General features: G+C 45.6%; 1 long non-coding RNA gene across 2 annotated transcripts; it reads right to left on the bottom strand.

Annotated features, from left to right (window-relative positions):
* Nucleotides 1-976: 976 nt before the first annotated feature.
* On the bottom strand, nt 977-20,691 carry LOC116272611. Of its 2 annotated transcripts, none has more exons than XR_004181255.1 (5): nt 20,570-20,691; nt 16,002-16,077; nt 7,688-7,982; nt 3,368-5,591; nt 977-1,897 (listed from the first exon to the last, which is right to left on the bottom strand). It is a non-coding gene; the product is annotated as an uncharacterized LOC116272611 (long non-coding RNA). The 2 variants fall into 2 exon arrangements; XR_004181256.1 differs by having other exon boundaries at nt 977-1,808.
* Nucleotides 20,692-20,926: the final 235 nt, after the last annotated feature.

Below are 20,926 nucleotides of genomic sequence, written 5' to 3'. Positions count from 1 at the left end.
GGTTAAATAAATTTCCTAAGACCACATGGTTGAAAAAAGAAAAAGTAGAGACACACCCAAATCCAAAAATTTTGTGCTGGAAGGTTTTCATGCCATAAAACATTTCCATCTCCGTTTATCATTGATCCCACAAGTTCTACTACTTAACTTTAATTTCTTCGGAAGCTTAATTGACTTTTTCCTTCTATAGGACATCTGCAGTTAAATTCTTCAGAAAGTATTATGCCTGAGTGTGGCTACTCCCTACCTGAGAGCAGCTTCCTATAAGGAGGAGCTTCTCAGCAGGCAAGGAGAGAGACAGCTGGAGAAAGGCCAGGCATGGCGAGCAATTGTGGGCCACCCAAGGGCCTGGACTCTCAGGGTGTGATAACATGGTGGTAGGGGTTTGGGAAGAGGCCCAGAGACAGCGGCCCTGGAGGCCACTGCAAGGGAAAACAGGAAGGTCAAGTTCCTTCTTCAAACCAAACCAACTAAGCCCTGTCCAGGGCCCTTCCTCTGGCTCCAGCATTCATTTGGTGCAGAAGAAAACACTGAATTCCTTGGAGCCATTATTGAGGCTTGAAAGTTTGGAAGCTCTATGTTAAGCAGCATTTTAGGGACAGTTCAGCCAGAAGTGGATGTATTCCCTACAGACATAAAATTCTAGAAACTGCATTGTTTCCTAATGGGATCACTGGTTATGGACTCATGGAGCTGAAAAAGTCTCCACAGTGGGAGAGAAACTGAGAGGTGCTGAATCCGGCTGGTGAGACCCAGCACAGTAGGGGCTGGCTCAGCGCCACCAGTGAGTTAGTGTCCCCTAAGGTTGTTACAGTCAAATGCACTTGCAAAGTCATAGTGGGGAAGCGGGGAGTGGGGGTGATGCAAGGATAGAGAGCATTTTGTCAAGCATCAGATTATGACAAGGGCTCTTCCTAAAAATTAAGAATGTGATGACTGAAAGGGGCCTAGGATATATTTGGAGGTGGTACTGGCATTTGAGTATTTCTAGTTTGCTTTTATTATCTGGGTGATGAACAGTAACAGCAGCATCAGCAACAAACTCTTACATAAAATTTATCTCTAAATGCCAAAGCAGTTTGTTTCTCTAAATATAGCATACAAAAAGAGAGAGGCATTTACATAAAGTGACTCACTATTAATTGTCACTTGCGCTTCCCAATCAGGTAAGGGTTGCACGGTTCAAGCGAAAGCCTCCGCTGGCTGCTTGTTCTCTGCTCAGCTCTTGGGCACAGACACCTGCCCTGCCTTGTGATGAGGACGCCTTCCTCTGACAAAGGCAGAAATCTCCATACTCACTGAAAGCTCCTTTCCATGTACAGGGAGGCAGGCAGGGGCGCGCAGGTTTCCACTCAGCCTATTTCAAGCCCAGCCTAAGCAGCCCCTTTGCCTGTGGAACCAGGTCTGACCCCTGGCCCGTGGCGGGAAGGCCACACCAGATGCAGATGTGGGACGGGAGCTGTAGCTCCATCTTTTCATTCTCTTGCAGAAGGGGATGAGTGTGGTGCTCCCTGGCTTAGCAGCTGCTCTCAGGAATTTTATTTATCATGTTTTTTTTTTCCTAAACAGCATTTCTTTCCATTTAGTTCACAGGATGTTGATGGGTTTCTCTTCCTTTTGGGGCCCCTCCCTGTCGATGAGAGTCCAGGCCTCCCCCTTCCCAGCGTAGTCCAGCCTGCCTGGATATTCTTTCATGGGCCTCTGGGGCCAGAGGATGAGTCCCTAGTGCTGTCCATCTGCTCTGTGAATGTCTGTTCAGTTCAGTACACGTTCACTGAAGAGCCGCCCTGGGAGGATCCAGATTAGGCCTGGAGAATATAGCAATGGAAATGTTTGATACCTGACTTCATGGAGCCTGTAGACCAATGAGGGACACAAGTGGGACCTTAAAAATCACCTACAAGACAGAGAGAGATATGATCAAGTTAGAAGGTCTTTTCTTAAAGAACTCAGAGATAATCTACCCCTAGATATGCAGACGAAATTAGAGCCAAAGGGGGTGGATGAACTGGTTTGAGGACTCTAAGGATGGCACAAGTGATTTCAAATCGAAAGATGGGGAAGGAGCTCCTGGAGAAGGTGGCAACTGGGCAGGGCATCATGAGGGAAATTGGATTGTGGCAGAGGGAGAAGAGTGAGCAGAGGCTGGGAAGGAAAGTGTGGTGGGCTCCCTCTGCCAACGGTAGGCAGTCATGGGGGGTCTAGGGGCATGGTGAGTGGATGGGGAAAGGTGCTCACAGGGTCCATCAGTGATGATTGTGAAGAGCCTGAATTCCATGTGCAATGGAGAGGCACTGGTGGGTCACAGATGACTTCTATGGGGATCTTGGCCAGCAGTGTGCAGGGTGGTTGGGAAGAACAGGTCTAGTTCAAAGGCTATAGCTTGGATGTGGGCAAGAGACAGCAAGGTCCTGGAGTAAGCTGGCTGGAGTAGGGAGACAGGAATGGGTTGAAGGCACAGGGAAGAGAGAACGCACCCATTGGGTTCCAGCTGCACTGTACAGGCCACGAGCCGCAGGTGGCTCTCGAGCACTGGAGTGTGGCTGGTCTGAATTGAGATGTGCTCTAAGGATAAGACACACACTAGGTTTTGAAGGCTTGATGTGAAGAATGTACAATTCTCAATCATTTTAAAAATATTGATTACATGATGAAATAATTTCATTAGAATATACTGGGTTGAATTAAATATATTATTAAGATTAATTTCACCTGTTTCTCTTTTTAATCTGTGTGTTACACAATCTAAGATTACTTACATGGCTTACATTCTATCTCCATGGACAGCACTGGGTTAGAGGGGAAGATAATAAGGCAAAGTTTTGGGGACAGGAGGAACAGGGCTGAGAGGAGGACCTGAGAAGTGGGGTTAAGGAAAGAGGAGAGATGATGCAGATTTGGTATCTTCCCAGATTGAGGCAGCTTTTGGGCCTCTTGGGGCCACAGGAGCTTAAGAAGTTGCCGGTGTCTTTACATGGAGCACCTGGAATGTCCCTGTGGCCTCCCCAGTCACCTGGCACCTAACCATGTGCTGTTTTTTTTTTTTTTTTTTTGAGACAGAGTCTCACTCTGTTGCCCAGGCTGGAGTGCAGTGGCGCGATCTTGGCTCACTGCAATCTCTGCCTCCCAGGTTCATGCCATTCTACTGCCTCAGTCTCCCAAGCAGCTGGGACTATGGGCACCCGCCACCACGCCTGGCTAATTTTTTGTATTTTTAGTAGAGACGGGGTTTCACCGTGTTAGCCAGGATGGTCTCGATCTCTTGACCTCGGGATTCACCCGCCTCAGCCTCCCAAAGTGCTGGGATTACAGGTGTGAGCCACTGCGCCCAGCCCCATGTGCTGTTTTGTGCTTGACTGTTGCTTACCTGTGTCTCTGAGTCCTTGCCTCAGCCAGATGAAAAGCCTTCTCAGGGCAATGCCATTGTATCCTGTCTGTTCTATCCAGTGCTTACTTCACCCAGGCCTGGGGGTAGCAGGAGCTCCCTGGAACTTGGCAAACATCCTTATATTGGGAGGAGCTTGGCTGGTTTTCCTTGATCTCCCTCTTCCCAGTGTGTGGCTCTTGACAACTGATTGGACCCCAGATTTAAGGTAAGACTGTATGATGTGATGCTCACAGTATGCACATGATGCAGCTGTGAGCAGGGATGGGAGCCAAGGATGGTGCCTGGGCACAGAGGGGAAGAGCATTGGATGGGGAGATCTGAGCTGGAAGGTCAGCTCCTCAAGGGTCTACTCATTGGAGTCTCCACATCTGTGAAAAGAGGGGATGATATCTACCTCCTAGTGTTGTAGGAACTAAGAGTTAATGTACGTTAACAAAGGATGGCTGGCATTCAAGTGTTGCTCTGTAACCCACAAAAGGTGTTCACATCCATGAGCTCATCTGAACTTCACAGTAGGGCAGGCATTATTATAATTTCCACGGACAGACAAGAAACCTGAGGTTCAGAGAATACAAATGACCTGATAGAGATCACCTGACTATTAAGGTAGAGCTGGGTCTGGAGCCCAGCCTGACTTCTGCCACTGTCTTTTGTTGTCCACTTAAAAGAGCAGCTTGCACACGTGCAGGGTTACATAGGGTTCAAAGGCCTGTCATGCCCATTAACTGCTTATTCTTCCTAGAAGGATGCATAAGCCCAAAGTTTTGCTATATATGAAGACATGATTTTCATGAGATTCCTGCAGCCAATGAAGAAGCAAGCCTTCAGTAATCATGTGGATCCAATGGTTTAACTGTCACCTGTGGGTGACGGGTGATGGATTATGAGGATTAGATAAGAGCTATTTGTAAGAATGTCTACAAGGTACAGTGACAGGCTCTGGTCAGATATTTTCATCATGCTACAGTGCATGAAAGTGTTTGTAAGAATTTCATCATGCTACAGTGCATCTGTATCTAACAGGATCTGCTTATATCTTCAGAAAACTTTGTCATAAATTTAAATTACTTAAAGTGTCTGATCTTCAGATACTTTAGTGCATTTGAGAATGGGAATGTTGATTACAGTATGTATAGGGAAATAGATGAATATTCCATTAATAACTATTAAAATCTGCTAAAGCTTAGGTCAAGCTGAATATATTTAGTTATAATAAAATTGGGTGAACACATTCCAACTTCAGCCTGATTTAGGGAAAGGGTGTAGGGGTGAGACACTTAGGCGGAGCCTGAAAAGGAATGGTGAGAGTTTGGCCAATGGGAAGGGAGGCTGTGCCAGACAGGAATCATGTGGGCTGATGGCAACTGAGGGCAAACTGCTTGTCCCCTCATAGTTGTGCAATGAATGCAGAGGGGCTGAGGTTCATCTGTCGCCTTCAGCTCTGCAGGCTACATCTCAGGGTGTTTCCTGTGAAAGTTCCAGAAGAAAGCTGTATGGTCAGCTTGGGGAAATATGTGGTTCATGCTGGAACGCTGGACATACCACATTATTGGAAAGATGCACATTGAATGACTGACAAAATGAAACTCAACTTTCCAAATGCTGGTAATGAGAGAAGATTCTGTTCTAACGACCAGTTGTTTCCTGAAAGAATGTCAGCTCGATTCATAATTAATGCATTCTAACCATGACAGCCACAGTCAGGACACACAAAACAAAGTGTCCTTGATCCCAGGAAACAGCCCTCTGGAATCTGTGAACTCTAGAAACTAGATTGGGAAAACTCTGACACCCCTGCCCCATGACCAACCAAGACTAAGAGTCCCAGGAAGATTGAGGTCACAGAAGGCGGGGGCCTGCCCCCTGTCCAGGAGATCCCTGATCCATGTGGGGTCATGGGCAGGGCATGAGTGATGTGATTGCTGGAGGGGAAACTGGCTCCTGGCTCCAGGTAGAACGTGACCAGCTGGAACCTGACAGGAGGTCCCTGGCACTGGTCAGCCCATCAAATCAGGTAAGTTCTTGGAGTCTGAGTAGGGACAGTTCTATGCTTTGGCAGGGATCAGGAAGATGTTAGAATGTGGTTGATGGAACTTGTCTTTGGAGTTGAACAAACATGGCTTTGCATCTCCACTTTGCTATCAACTGAGTGGCTTTGAGTAGGTGGCTTCATTTCTTAGATATTCAGTTTCTGCATCTTCACCTATAAAATAAATATATTTTTAATTTTTTTAGACTGCTGAGGGCAGTAAATTAGACTATGTACATAAAGCACCCAGCACTGTGCTAGACACATTGATACTTATTCCATAGTGGGATAGCACCACAGCTGTGATAGCCTTGTGAGGGGAGCTACACAGGAGGCCCATGGAGTGGGCTCTGAGTTAAGGATAGGTCCAGATCCTAGACTTGTAGCAACCCCCAAAACCCCCTCTTGAACCTGTTGGGGTGTGATGGGGGTGGGGAGATATAGTTCTGTTCTCTGGCTGTGTCAAAGTGTGACACCTTTATTCCTACTCTGTCTGCCCCAGATTCTCTCAAAGAGCACAAAATTGAAGGATAGCACTGGACCAAGGGTCAGGAGAATTGAGATGGGCTCTGCCACTCCCTGGCTGGGTGACCTTGGACAAGTCCTTCAACCTATTGAGGTCTGGGCTTCTTCATTTGTACATTGGAACAAGATTATCTGCTCTGTCACAGGATGAACTCCAGCCTCATTAGCCTGGCATTCAAGAGCCTTCCATCATACTCCCTCACCACATCTCTTCATGCCCACATTGTTCTGCCATATCAAACTCTTCTGGGCACTTCTTTCACCCCTACACAGAATGTTCTTGCATTCTGTGTAGGGGTGAATGCTCTTGCCCAAGTCTCTGTGTATCTAAAGCCCATATACATTTGCATCCCCTGCAGCATCTAGCACAGGGGCTTGCATAAAGCAGATCATTGTTTTCTCAGTTAGGATTAGGTTTGGGACAGGAAAACAAACACAATAGTTATTTAGCAAGTTAGAAGTGATTTTTCTCTTGCCAGGTGCGGTGGCTTATGCCTGTAATCCCAGCACTTTGGGAGGCTGAGGCGGGCGGATCACGTGGTCAGGAGATCGAGACCATCCTGGCTAACATGGTGAAGCCCCGTCTCTACTAAAAATACAAAAAAAAAAAAAAATTAGCCGGGCGTGGTGGCAGGCACCTGTAGTCCCAGCTACTCGGGAGGCTGAGGCAGGAGAATGTCATGAACCCAGGAGGCAGAGCTTGCAGCGAGCTGAGATCGTGCCACTGCAATCCAGCCTGGGTGACAGAGCGAGACTCTGTCTCAAAAAAAAAAAAAAAAAAGAAAAGAAAAGAAAAAGTGATTATGCCAAAGGATCCTAAAAGGAGGATAGCCCAGGACTGGGAAGGTTGCTCCTTTTGTTGGGGACCCATGCTCCCTCTGTCTTGCCACACCAGCACTCTTGGCACCTTACCCCATAGTCCCATATGGCTGCCTGGGTTTCAGACATCTTATTCTCATTCAGCCAGCAGAAGATGAAGAGGGCAAAGCATGTATTCTCTTCCTTGAGGGAGGCTTCCTAAATGCTGCACATGACACTTCTGCTTATAACTTTTTGGCTACAATTTAGTCACATGGTCATATCTAGCTGCAAGAGAGGCTGGGGAATATAGTTTTTAACTGCACATATTGCCCTTCCTTCCTTCTTTCTCTCTTTTTCTTTTTTTTGAGACAGGGGTCTCCCTATGTTGCCCAGGCTGCTCTCCAACTCCTGGGCTCGGGCAATGTACCCACCTTTGGCCTTCCAAAGAGTTGGGATTACAGGGGTGAGCCACCATGCCTGGCCATATTGCCATTTCTAATAAAATTGATAGGGGTGGCTGGGAGAACAGATATTGGCAACCCATACAGTTGCCTCTGCCGCAGTTACTGAAAGCATAAAAAATATAAAAACTCACTAAGAAGTTTAAAGTCTTATCTAATACATGAGATTATTATTACAAAACACTTCACTCATTTTAGGTAAGTTAATTGTCCTGACTTTTAGGTTGAAAACAGCCCAATTTTTCTTCACCTCTAGTAGAAATATGGTGACATATTTTTTCTTTTTTCTTTTTTGTAGAGGCAGAGTCTCGCTATGTTGCCCAGGCTGGTCTTAAACGCCTGGCTCAAGCAATTCTCCTTAGACTCCCAAAGTGCTGGGATTACAGACATGAGCCACCGTGCTCAGCCAACATACTTTTTTCATAGAATAATAACTCAGAGTTGTAAGTGAAGATAAATTATTGGTTCTTCCCCTTGCCTTACCACATTTTGCTACTGAGGAAACTGAACTCCAGTGAGGCTAAGTGATGTGCCTATGATGGCACAGCTGAATGGCGAAGGAACCAGAACTGGAACTTGAGTTCCTGGACTCCATCAGGGCTGTTTCCTCGATGAGCAGCCCATTCGGGTTCTGCTAACTGTCACTCGGAGGCCTTGAATTCCATGCATCTCCTAACCCTGCATGAGGGCCCTGCTCTGCCAGCACCCCTGGAGGCAGATCCAGGTCACCGTGTTGTCAGCCACATTCCTGCCAGTACGTAGTTCAAAAACTTTCCATCTGAAGAGAGGGAAACATGAAGAAATAGAGGAGCATGCTATTAAAATAACAAGGCTTTTTTGCTAAGAACAAACAATCACTTCCTTTCCTTGGCACCCAGAATCTGCAGGGCCCTGAATTAGGCACTGAAGGGAGATCCAGGGAAGCAAGAGGAATGGTCACTGCCCTTGAGGGCCTGGATGTATAGGTTCATTCTACTTTTCATCCATTTATTCAAGAATTATTTATTGAGCCTCTACTAGCAGCAGACACTGAGCCTGGCACTGGGTTTAGAGCAAGAACCATGTAACTGGGTATACAACAGTAAACTGTGCAGATATGGTTCTTGCTCTAAAATTGCTTGTAGTCTAGTGAGGGATAGAGGCAAGTAAACAGGCAACTACAAAATGGAATGAAGATTGCTGTGATGGGAAGATTGCAGTGATGGAATGAAGATTGCAGTGATGCAATTACAAAATGGAATGAAGATTGCAGTGATTACTTTGGGTGTAGACTGGGATGGCGTGGCAAGTCCGAGTGGGTGAGATATCATTACAGTGGAGACCTGAAGACTGAGTATGTGTAAGCTAAGCATGCGCCGAGAGGGGTGTGGCAAGTGGGAAGGAAGTGTATTCCCCGTGGAGAGAATGTGCAGGAGCACGCATAACCTTCTGACCAGACTGCGGCAGGCCTGGGTGATGGTGGTGGTAAAGGTGGGGAATGTTGAGAAACACCAGAAAGGTAGGCAGGGGCCCGTAAGTGAAGGACTTTGAAAGCCTGTTGGAGAGTTTCTGTGTTATCTCAAGGCCAGTGAGATAAAGGACTTGAAGCAGCAGATTTGTATGTTAGAGTCCTCTGGCCTCAGGATATAGAGTAGATGAAAGCAAGCAGGACTGGATTCAGAGAGGTCAATTAGGAGCTGTTGCTGGGATGGTGGCTTGAACCAGGAAACAGCCCAGAGAGGTGCAGAGAGGTTGAGGAATTTGAGACTACTTTAAGAGCTACAACCAACAGGTTTGGTGACTGGGTTGGAAGTAGGAAATGAGGAAAATGGAGGAAACCAACATTTATGAAGAAACAAAGACAGAGGATAACAAACAAAAACAATAGCCTTACTCCGGGAAGAAAATGGCGGCATGACCATGTATTTTGAGCAAGGAAAAATCGCTGTGGGCTACAGAGGTTTTGAAGGACTTTCTGGAAGAGTTAGAATTGGAGCTGGTCTCAGATATGGGTAGGATTTTGGTGGGTAGAGAGGACATTCCAGGCTAAACAATGATGCAAGTTAGAGTTCTAAGGCAGAACAGTGTGTGATTTGTTTAGCATGACTTGGTCATGGTTTTCTTGGGAGACTCCCAAAGAGCTGATTCTCCAGGGGGTGCTACTAAAACTCTTATTGAAAGGAGGGATTACAGAGACGAATTTCATCACTCTCCCAGAATGGCACAGAGCTCTTCATGGACCCCCGGGCCACCTGTGTAGGAACCTTAAGGGGTCAGTGGATCACTAAACAGCCCAGCCTGCCTGAGACCCTCATAGACAGTGGCTTCCACCACGACAAAGACAAAAAGTCCCTCTTTCTCAAAATCAATACTTTCATTCTCATAGGCCTCCTGCTGTGGTCCAGTCCCCATATTGAGAGCTGCCATCCCAGGGTGTTGCTTCACTACTTCTAGGCTCCAGCAGAGTCCTGCCTTGCAGGCTGCACTGGTGAGTGAGGCCTGCAAACCCATCAGGGAGACTACGTGAATCCAAGGCCATGGAAGACTTAGGTTTGGTACTCCCGCTGCTCCTTCCTGGCTGTGTAACCCTAGAATAATTTATTCAACCTCTCAAAACCGAGACTCAGAGAAGTTGGGTATTCTAGGGTCACACAGCCAGGAAGCAGCAGAGGGAGTACCCAAACCTAAGTCTGTCTGACAGCAAAGCCTGTTCTCTCCATCTGTCCAGGTTCCTAAGCCAGGTGAGGGTTGAACCTCCTTTCTTGAATCAAGGTTCCAATTCCTAGGTAGAAAAGCACAGTGAGTCAGGGAAATATTTATACTGAGACCACACACCACAGCCCTTTCCCAACCTGCTCTTGTGTGATCCTTTTGAGGTTTTTCGTTTGTTTGTTTTGAGATAGAGTCTCACTCTGTCGCCCAGGCTGGAGTGCAGTGGTATGATGTTGGCTCACTGCAACCTCTGCCTCCTGGGTTCAAGTGATTCTCCTGCCTCAGTCTCCTGAGTAACTGGGATTATAGGTACCCGCCACCATGCCTAGCTAATTTTTGTATTTTTAGTAGAGACAGGATTTCACCATGTTGGCCAGGCTGGTCTTGAACTCCTGACCTCAAGTGATCACCCCGCCTCAGCCTCCCAAAGTGCTGGGATTACAGGCGTGAGCCACTGTGCCTGGCCTTGAGTTTTTTATAGACGGGAAAACTGAGGTCCAGACATGAGCAAGGGCTCCACATGCTACCTCTCTATTTTCTCAGCCCCTTCTGCAGGCTCCATGCCATAAGAACATGGCTCCTAAGGTTCAGGCCTATGGCCCCAGTTTAAGTGGTGCCTCCACTCTGCTCCCCCCAACCCCAGCCTCCTATTTGAAGGCCAAGACTACTCAGCTTTGATTCAGGTTAAATGAGTCATCAAGGGTAAAACAAAGAAGAGAAGAAAACAAAGAAGAAAATAAAACAAAGAAGAGAAGGCCTATTCCCTTGCAGATGAAATGAACCCACCCACCTTTTGACATCTTTTTGTTCTGGAATGATGACAGCATGCAATGACTCAGAATCATCACACTCACAGAGACTACTTTGTATTTTTTCTTGAAAATGAAGAGACAATATGCCAAAAAATGAGCTGAAAATGGCTCATGAAGGGAGGGGAGAATGACCTCCAGCACACCAGGGCAGAGTGGGGGCCACATGAAGGTGCAAGAGTGGGAGGGAATCGCAACGCCTTGGCAGAGAGGAGAGCAAGTGGGGGCCAAGCCGCAAAGCTCTTCAAGGCCAATCAATGGTGAAACCTGAAGGAGTCCCATCCATCCCCAAGTCTGCTTGAGTTAAAGCCCTGCACCTTCACAAGCAGCTGGAGGGAGGGGAGGAAAGATATTTTCAAAAGAGCCATCGTATGTGGGGTGTGGGAATGAAAAACTTGCTGTGTCTAACACCAGAGAGCCTCTCCAAGCCAAGCCATCTGCCTCAGGGCAAAGGAGGGAATGGAAGCGGGACAGAAGAGTTTTGGAGCCAGCTCTCAGCACTGTACTTCTGTCTGGAGAAATGAGCTGAGAAGATCTGAATCTTCTCCAGCCTGTTCTGCAAATGTGAGACAATCAGCCCCTGGCCCAATGACTGGTGCTCACAGCATGGCTCGGGCATTACCCAGGACTCTGGTTCTTGGTGATGGGAAAGAGGACAAATTTGGAAGCCAGACAAGCTAGGGCTGGATGGTCTGCAGGAAAACGTCCACTTCTCTCAAACTGTTTCTTCTGAGGAAACAGATGATTGCAACCTCAGAGGCTGGGAGGATGAAATGATGTAAGGCATGGGAGCTGCTCTGTAAACTGTAAAATGCTATGCAAACGGTGCTTGTTAACGTGTTTACACATGTGGGTGAGTTAACAGTCTGACAGACTGGATGCCAAACTCAGAGTCCAAGGCAATAGGGGCATTATATTCTGTGCCTTAGCATCTGGAAAACATGATGAAATTGGAAATGCATTTATTGAAATTGAAAAGTTTTCTACAGAGCTTCCTGTCCTTTCCAATGCATTCCAGGCTTCCCATGGTGCTTGCAGGGCTCCGCCGGAAGCTGCTGGGAAAGCTGACTTCCATTCCGGTTGCTATGAAACTCCATTTTTGGTTCTGTTTTGTAACCATCTTCATTTCAGTCACTTGCACCATTATAAGGATTGAAAGACTCTTGGAAGAAAAGTAGTTTTTTGTTTCATAGCATTAGGGTTTGATACATAATATCATTTTTGAACAGAAAAAGTTCACATAGGAGTTGATAAAGGGTGGTATTTTAGAGCTGAAGGGACTTAGAAGACTGTCTAGTTCAACCCTGAGATTTTTTTCAGGTGAGGAACTGAGGCCCAGGCAGAAGGACTGGTTTTCTCCAGCTCTCACACATGTCAGTGAGCCAGGGTTAAAATCACCAGAGGTCTGACTCCTATTCATGTGCCCCTTCCCTTACCTCAGGGTCAAAAGCTCAGATGCTTTCAGAGTCCAGATAAGTGAGGAGGAGGGCACTGGCGAGTAGGAAGGTAAGGAGTTGTGAGATGTTCAGTTCTGTTTACGTTGATCCTGTTAAAGGTTTAAGGAGCTGCTTGAATCTTAAATTTATGTCAGTTGTCAAATCTGGGAAGTTTTCAGCCATTGTTTTTTCAAACTTTTTTTCTGTAACCATCTCTTTCTCCTTGCCTTTAAGGATTCCAATGACATGAACATTAGACCATCTGGTATTGTCCCACAGATCCCTGAAGCTTTATTCATTATTTTCCAAACACTTTCCTATCTTTCAGATTGGATCATTTCTGTTGATCTACCTTCTAGTCTACTGATACTGCCTCTGTCATTTGCATTCTGCTATTGGGCTCACCTCATCCAGTGAATTTCAGATATTGTGATTCTCAGTTCTAATATTGCCATTTGGTGCTTCTTTTATATAGTTTCTATTGCTTGACTGAGAATTTCTATGTTTCCATTCATTGTAAGAGCATTCACCTTTATGTCACATAGGATGATTATAATAGATGCTTTGGAGTTTTTTTTGTTTTTTTTTCTCTAATTCCAATATTGTCTTATCTTTTCCCTCGAGAACTGGTCATGTTTTCCTGGTCCTTATCACATTGGGTAGTTTTAAATTGTATCCTGGACATTTCATGTAGTACATTATGAGACTCTGGGTCCTGTTAAAATCATAAAACATGTTGAGTTTTGTTTTGTTTTAGCAGGCAATCAACCCCGTTAAGTTCAACAGCAAGTTCTGTCTCATTACTCCTGTAGGCAGTGGTCTCAATGTCAGCTCACTTTTCAAAGCCTTTGTTAAGCTGTTTGTGTTCCACACGTGCACGTCTTGGGGGTGAGCTCAGGACTTGTGTTGGCTCCTACATGAAGTCCCTTTCTCCCGCTCTTTCCTCTGCAAGATTTCTCTCTTGCAGGAAAAGGACCAGTTCCTTTTCCTGGTCCTCTAGCTAGAAGGATAGATTTCTCTCAGAGCTGGAGCCGCTGATGATACCACAAACCTTCATTCAACTTGGCCAGACCTTAGAGCAAAGTGCAAGAGTAAAAAAGTGAGGACTCTCCCGACACTCTTGATATTAACGGGGACCCCTTTTCTGAATTTCTCTACCCAGAGGGACAGGTTTTCTCTCGAGATTTTAGTGCTCAAGCTGCTGCCAAGGTGGTGGCGGTGCAGTTTGGGGGCTGCATCTGACTGTGGGGCTGAGCTGAGAGAGAAAAAAAGACAAAGATTTTCCCCACGCTTTCTGTCTGGCAGGGGCCCCTTTTCTAGATTATCTATCCAGAAAGATGGGCCATTTCTTGGCATTGTTGCTGTCCATGACTGCTGGGAGGTCTCATGTTTCAGCTCACCCTTGGGTCAAAGCCAGGAGAAAACAAATTCCAGGAAATTCACCATATTGGTCATTCAGCAAATTTTGCCTTCTTTTTGCAATCTTGCTGCTTTTAGAGGACTTTTCAGAGACCTCGGTTCATTTTTTTTTTTTGTATTTTGTTAAGAGTGTTTGGTTGTAATCATGAGGGAGATAGTGTGCAATGCATGCCTTCCATTTGGTTGGAACTAGAAGTTGAGCAACACACTTGGAATTCATCTTTTTTGGTTAGTGCATCCCCAGGACTTTCAAGGACGGAATCCGAAAATAGAACCTGTATTTGGGAATCCTATATTCCCTGGCCTGGTGGTGGCAGGTCCCAGGAGTCTATGGCTCCAAGTTTTCTACCTGATTTGGGTAGACACGTGAAACAATGCTCATTCAACAAAGAAGTAGTGGGTGCCCACCATATGCTATATCCTGGAGACACAAAAATCACGAAGACATAGTGCCCACCCTCAATGAGCTCATGGGCCAGTGGAATAAAGGGATTTGCAGTAAAAATTTAGGATCCAAGCTTGAAAGCTTCTTTCCCAAGACATCTTGTGGGTCCCAGAACCACAAAATATTGTCAGAGAGCAATTTCTAGCCTGATTCTGGAGCTTTGCCTTTCTAGAAACTTCTATCATTACTTCTCTCCTCTGAGGGGAACCAATAGCAAAGCACTGTATATTAAAAAACAGTATATAAAAATGCTCCTTTTGTTTTGTGAACTCTACAAATGCCTAGATTACCTGTTTGTAACAGTCTTCTTGCCTACTAAACATAGACTTGGAGAACACAGTCTGGTTTAGGGCTCCAGAACTCAAAAGGGAAGTGAAGACAATAGAGAGTGTTCAGTTAGCACCTTTAGTAGGTTGAATCTGATATTTAAAAATAAAGAGTGGGGGAGATGGGGGCCATCTGCCAAGGAGATAATCCTTCATAAAGCAGATTAACCATATCTTTGTCTTAGTTCAAATCACTATAACAAATTACCATAGACTGGGTAGCTTAACCAACAAACATTTATTTCTCATCGTTCTGGAGGCTAGAAATCTGAGATCAGGGTGCTAGCAGAGACAGGTTCTGGCGAGGGTCTCTGCCAACTTTTGCTGTATTCTCACATAGTGGAAAGAGAGCTAAAAAGTCGTCTGGTACGTCTTCTTATAGAGGCACCAATCCAATTCATGGATTCAAGGTGATTCATGACCTAATCACCTCAAAAGGCCCCACCACCTAATACCATCACACTGGGGATTTGATTTCAATATGTGAACTGTGGGGGAACACACTCAGTCCATAACACTCCCCCAGCCCACCTCTGCTGCCTTTTCTCTTTGAAAGCACTTACCTTCTCTTTCTGCATTGATGTAATGCCAGAGCATTGGATCTGGGAAAGGAGGTAAAGGTGGGAGGGAAGCATCAGGCTTCAGCCATTTAGGTAGCACAAGTAGATGCCATGCACCAACAAGGGTACCCTGTGCATGAGTTATCTTACCACCCTTACAGCAATCCAGCAGGTCTGTGTGATAAGTGTGTTTCCTGTGTGGTATACGAGGAGACCGAGACTCTGAAGTGTTGTGATTTTTCTCAAGCTATTAGCTGGCAAACTGTAGACTAGAATCCAGGTCTCCTGAGTGTGGGTTCTGTTTATCTAGTTTACCTACTGCACCAGCCTCTTTAAGACTTTGGGGTCTGAATATGTACCTCTTCATACCACTAGAGCCCCAGCAGTCTTCTAAGTGACATGTGAGCCATACTGGGAAGGAGTGTGGGGAAAGGAGACCTTACCACCGACAGCAGAGTCTGGGGGCTCACGAGAGAGGAAGATGCCCACTTGGAAGCCAGATCCCAGATTCTTTAGACCTATATCTCCCTGGAGTATAATTCAATCTAGTGCTTTTTCCCTTCTTTAAAAAAAGCTAAAATGGTGCAGAAACTAATTATGAAACAAAGGAAGAAAAAACAAGGGAAGGCAGGGATTATTTCCCAGGACATTTTCCTCTGACCAGGAGGGTAAGTTGGGTACAGAGGACAGACTTGGTGGGGATCAGAGGCAGCCCAGGGGAGAAGAGTCATCCCTTCTACTCTCCCACCTGTCCTCATTGCTGGCTGTGACCCAGACGAGAGCTGGGGGCATTGACATGGGAGGCTTCTCTCCTTCCTGAGTGGTCAGTGAGGGGCAGCTTCTCCTCCTACTCCAGGAGGGTTGGGGGAACCTGCATGTTGCATCTCAGAGCCGCCAGGGCTTCTTCTTGCCAGTCTCCTACCTTCCCTTTCTGGCTCCTTTCCTCCCACCTCCTCATGCCCTCTTTCTCATTTAATAGCATGGAGAAAGGAAATGAAACTTGATGGAGCCCAACTGTGCCAGGCACTGTTCCAAGAACTTTGTGTTCGTTTGTTTCTAGAAAAAAGAGGGCTTGGTATACTGTAGATGCTCAATAAATGTTAGCTCTTACCTTTAGTGTCTCCATGTTCTTCATTTTACTGATCTCCAGGCACAAGGCAGCAGTTGATGGCTCAGTTTCACAACTGCTGCAGAGAGGAGGCAAGAACAATGTCAAGTGGTTGGGTGGGGGAAGATGAGACTGGCATTAGGGCTAATCACACACATTTCTCAGGGTGCTCCTGTTTTGAGGCCCTATTTCCATGAGAAGGAAATTGAGGCAAACCCAGAAGCTGACAGCTTAGCTGGGAACCAAAGATGATGATATATGGAAGCCCATGGAATCTCAGGGCTCGAGCAGCACCTTTTGGCACCCACCTGCACCCAAAGAGCATCTTTAAAAGTTGTCTCATACTTGCTCCAGGCAGCTCTTTCACACCATTACCATGCTCTGTGCCAGACATGACTAATTTTTTAAATCTCTGACACTCTTAATTAGTCATGAGCTAATTCTGTAAGAATGTTAGAGTAAGCACACCAAAATTATATTCTTCTGCAAAGAGAAAGAAGATTGCCTGAGACCACTTATCCCCCCTCAAAGAAGCAAGGTCCCAGCCCAAACCTTTGAAGCTTTGTGACATCAATAGATTTTCTCGAGTGGCATCATGTCCTTTTGATTTTTCTATATATTGTATTTTGAATGCCACCTTCTCCTCTCCTTTCCACTGCCACTGCCCTGGCTGGGTCCTCATCAGTGCCATAAACTCTCACCAGGTTCTCTGCCACCAATCCAAACAAAACCAAACACTACTAACCATGGATCTTCATGGCACATTTGCTTTTGTTGGCTCCAAAAGCCTTCAGTGGTTTCCATTGCAGATTGGAAAGGTCTAGACTCAGCGATCAAAACTTCCACCATTGATTGCTTTTCCAAACATCTCCCCTACTTCCTGTTGCGAATACCACCTGGTTTACTTATTATCTCTGGTTTACTATTATCTGGTTTACTTATTATTGGTGCATCAATATGTCTAGACCCTTCTGATCTTCCCAGCTTTACCCGTGCCTTTTGAGTTCTCTTCTTCTCATTTCTCACCACTGATGGACAGTCATCCTTCCTTCCAAGAAGGGCTTAAGTCTGGTTGCCTTGACTCTAGATAATTTCCCTCCTCCTTAGCAATTCCACTTTTGATTGTCTGGACTCCTCGTGCCAGGTACAATTATCCTGTATTGTTAATTGTCTTTCTATGTCTGTAATTTGCTTCTGTGTTGTAGACATCATCATGGCACACTGCCATGCTTTTCTTACAGAATAGGTACTTAATATTCTATTATTCAATTTGCTAGAACTTTGCAATTTCATAAAGATAACTCTGTCATTAAAAATGTCTCCAGTGGGGATTTAGGGCCCTTGAGATGGTGCAAGAAAAGGAGATAAAGGGTTTTTTTTAAAGCTATTTGTTCTTCCTGTGCAAATTATATAACTTCCAATTATTTCCAACATTAAAGAAATAGTCCCTCTGAACCCTTTTAAATTATTCAAACATTAAAATGATTCACCAGTTTTTTTTTTTTAAACTGCTGTGACCCTTCCAAAAATGTAAAAAAGAAGAAAGAAAACCCAAATATTGGCTCTTTTGGAGGAAAAATAAACTGTGCTTTTTTTCTCCAATATTCTGAAAGAACTGGGAATGCACAACAAAATGGCAGCGCTTGTGTGCACCTGAGTGTGTACACCTCACCTCTGTCTTGATTCCACTCTCCCTACCAAGCTTTCCTTGGGTAGCAGTCATGGAGCCATAGCCGGAACCAGTCACCTGAGCACTTCTCTCGCAAAGGAGACTTTGGTTTTCATCCCTGCCAGGGGGATTCAAGTGCTGCTCTCCTAAGGAGGAGAGCAGGTTTTCTTCGCTTGACTGTATTTCAACACCTTTGGTGGAATGACTCCAGCCAGCCACGATGCTTTTTTGCTTCCCAGCTTCTCCTAGAACCCTAGATGTAGCATCCTTTCGGTCCTCAACATTTACTTCCCTCTTCACTCACTGTATTAGTTTTCTGTTGCTATGTCATTACCAAAGCTTATTAATTTAAAGCAATACAAGGTGGGGCGCAGTGGCTCATGCTTGTAATCCCAGCACTTTGGGAGGGCAAGGTGGGCAGATCACCTGAGGTCAGGAGTTCGAGACCAGCCTGGCCAACATAGTGAAACCCCATCTCTACTAAAAATACAAAAATTAGCCCAGTGTGGTGATGCATGCCTGTAGTCCCAGCTACTCGGGAGGCTGAGGCAGGAGAATTGCTTGAACACAAGAGGCAGAGTTTGCAGTGAGCCGAGATCTCACCATCATACTTCATCCTGGACGACAGAGCAAGACTCCGGTCTCAAAACAAACAAAAACACACACGCAAATTTATTATCTCATGGTACCAGCTGGCTTCTCTGCTCAGGGTCTCACTAGGCCCAAAGCTCTGTGTCTCTGTCTGTCACTGCCATCATCCCACAACCCTGTCTCTGTGGCACCTTGTGCTTCACAGCTCAAGGTCATATTATCTGCATTTGGTTTTGAGACAATCATAACCTTATGAGCACTTTCTCCATTCTTCTCTGCTAGCTGAGTTTCTCCAAGGCCTAAGACATAGGCCATGCCCTCACAATTCTATACTCAGGCACTTTCCAAAATCACACATTCCTTAATGCAGTGAAGAATTGATGCTCATGAGTGACATCCTACATTGAAAGGAAGAGACACGGCCGGGTACAATGGATCATGCCTGTGATCCCAGCACTTTGGGAGGCCGAGGTGGGCGGATCACTTGATGTCAGGAGTTTGAGACTAGCCTGGCCAATATGGTGAAACCCTGTTTCTACTAAAAATACAAAAATTAGCTGGGCGTGGTGGCAGGTGCCTGTAATCCCAGATGCCCAGGAGGCTGAGGCAGGAGAATCGCTTGAACCTGGGAGGCAGAGGTTGCAGTGAGCCGAGATCGCGCCACTGCACTCCAGCCTGGGTGACAAGAGTGAAACCCTGTCTCAAAAAAAAAAAAAAAAAAAAAAAAGGAAGAGACACAGTTACTTGGGGGATGGATGGCAAATGTTCTATTTAGAAATGCATTTCTAAAGCTCACCTTGTGGAGTTTCTTGTCATGCATCTTTTAAAAAACTAAATTAAAAACCTTGCATATTAGACTGAGGATTTTCTCTTGAAAGAGACACAGAGACAGGGTCAAGTCACTGGGAATTTCATGCTTTGGAGGATTTTCTCAGAAGACTTTCTAAGAATAACTTCAATAAACTCCAGTAATCTGCAACCTACTTTTCTTTCTTTAAAACAAAGTTAGCTATGGAATTAATATTTGGAAAATGCAGAAAGCTTAAAGGAAATAAACATTTCCCATGATCTTACCATCCACTGAAAACCATAGTTAACTTGACATGGGAGTGGGCTTGGGTTGGAAAAAAATAGGGAGAGAGCTTTATCTCTGGAAAGCATTGCGGGCTCCCTTATTATATAATAAGTGAGATAATAACACTCACTTATTATCTTAGTGACACTGTAGGGGGAAGCACAAGCTATGTAAAGAGGACTTAATTTGGCAAGATCTACTGACTAGCGAGGGGCTAAAAAGAGATGAGTGGGGTGGAAGCAATGGTTTCCACAACAGCTCCAAGATAAGGGGCACCACTTGTGCAAATTTAGCACCAGGGAGTGGGGCCAGGACAGAACTTCAACTCAATATTTGTCAAGCCCTCAGTACACCTCCCAACCTAGAAAAACGATAAAAATGTTAATTTTTGAAATCACTAGCAAAATACTAAATACAATGTCAATATTTTAAACGAAATTGCCCTGAGAGCACAGTTGTTTCTAATGACTTCCTCCTGCCTGATCCTCCATTTTTCTCTGTGGTCTTATCTTTCTGAACTTTTTTGCTGCAATTGGTGAGCATGGAAAGGCTGAAACCACTATTATCACCACTATTACTGCCCTCCCCTCTGCATTTGAACACCCCGCTGCATCCTGCACCTTGCCTCTTGCTTTATACTTGTTGCTCTGGATGAGGTCCCATGTATCATCCTCAGCCTGGGATTTTCAGGCTCCTAGAAGACATTTCCTCTTACTGACACATGGACACGTGCAATTGCAGCCAAAGGTGAATTGGTTGTCAAGTGTCCCCTCAGCTTGGCTCCTCTCTGCCCTCTCACTGCCTCCTGACATCTCATCAGCTCTTATCCGCCCCTTAGAGGGACCATCATTTCAGTTATTAGCTATTCTTGTGTATACCTGCTGGTTTTCACTTCCTTGTATTTGCTCAGACATTTTTTTCCACCAAGAAGGCAGATGCTTCAAAACCCCGATGGACACTGCCTTTCAGAAGCTCTGCCTAAAAAAAACCCACCTACATCTCCTACTTGGCATCCTCCAAGCACTCGTGTGTTTAGGCTGGGCTATGTATATTTTCACATTTTCTGTTGTTTTCATTCTTTATAGTGATGACAATACTACTTACTACTTATTTAAGGACTAGCACATGCCAGGACATCTCTCTCTCTCTTTTTTTTTATAGGCAGAAGGAGAGGAAAAGCAGCTCAGAGTACTAAGGGGCTATGATTGGAAGGGTGTCAAGAACCAGCTCTCTCACCCTCAAAAGGCCTTCCTGGCCCAGCCGGTCCTGCCTAAATTCTCTCATCAGAGTGCAGGTCACTGGGGAGTAAAGATGCTCACCCTCACCTCTTTCACCCCTCCACACCTGCCCACCCCATCTCCACTGTTCAGTGCAAAGGTTCCTGGGAACAGCAACATTCTAAACTGTTAACAGCTGAAGCCTTCCAAAGGATTCTGTCCCCCAGTGACAGTTGGCTGAGGACCGTGAAAGAGAGAGGTCCTTCAGGGTTGGGAGTGAGACCAAGAGGGAAGGGAAATTACCAGCCTCAGGAAGAAGCAGACTCCCGGGCTGAGCTCCTCACAGCCTACTCCTCCCCAAACCATGCCTGCAAAC

The sequence above is a fragment of the Papio anubis genome, unplaced genomic scaffold (genome assembly GCF_008728515.1).
Source record: "Papio anubis isolate 15944 unplaced genomic scaffold, Panubis1.0 scaffold137, whole genome shotgun sequence".
In the NCBI taxonomy this organism is placed as follows: domain Eukaryota; kingdom Metazoa; phylum Chordata; class Mammalia; order Primates; family Cercopithecidae; genus Papio; species Papio anubis.
This window is presented reverse-complemented; position numbering and strand designations above follow the sequence as displayed.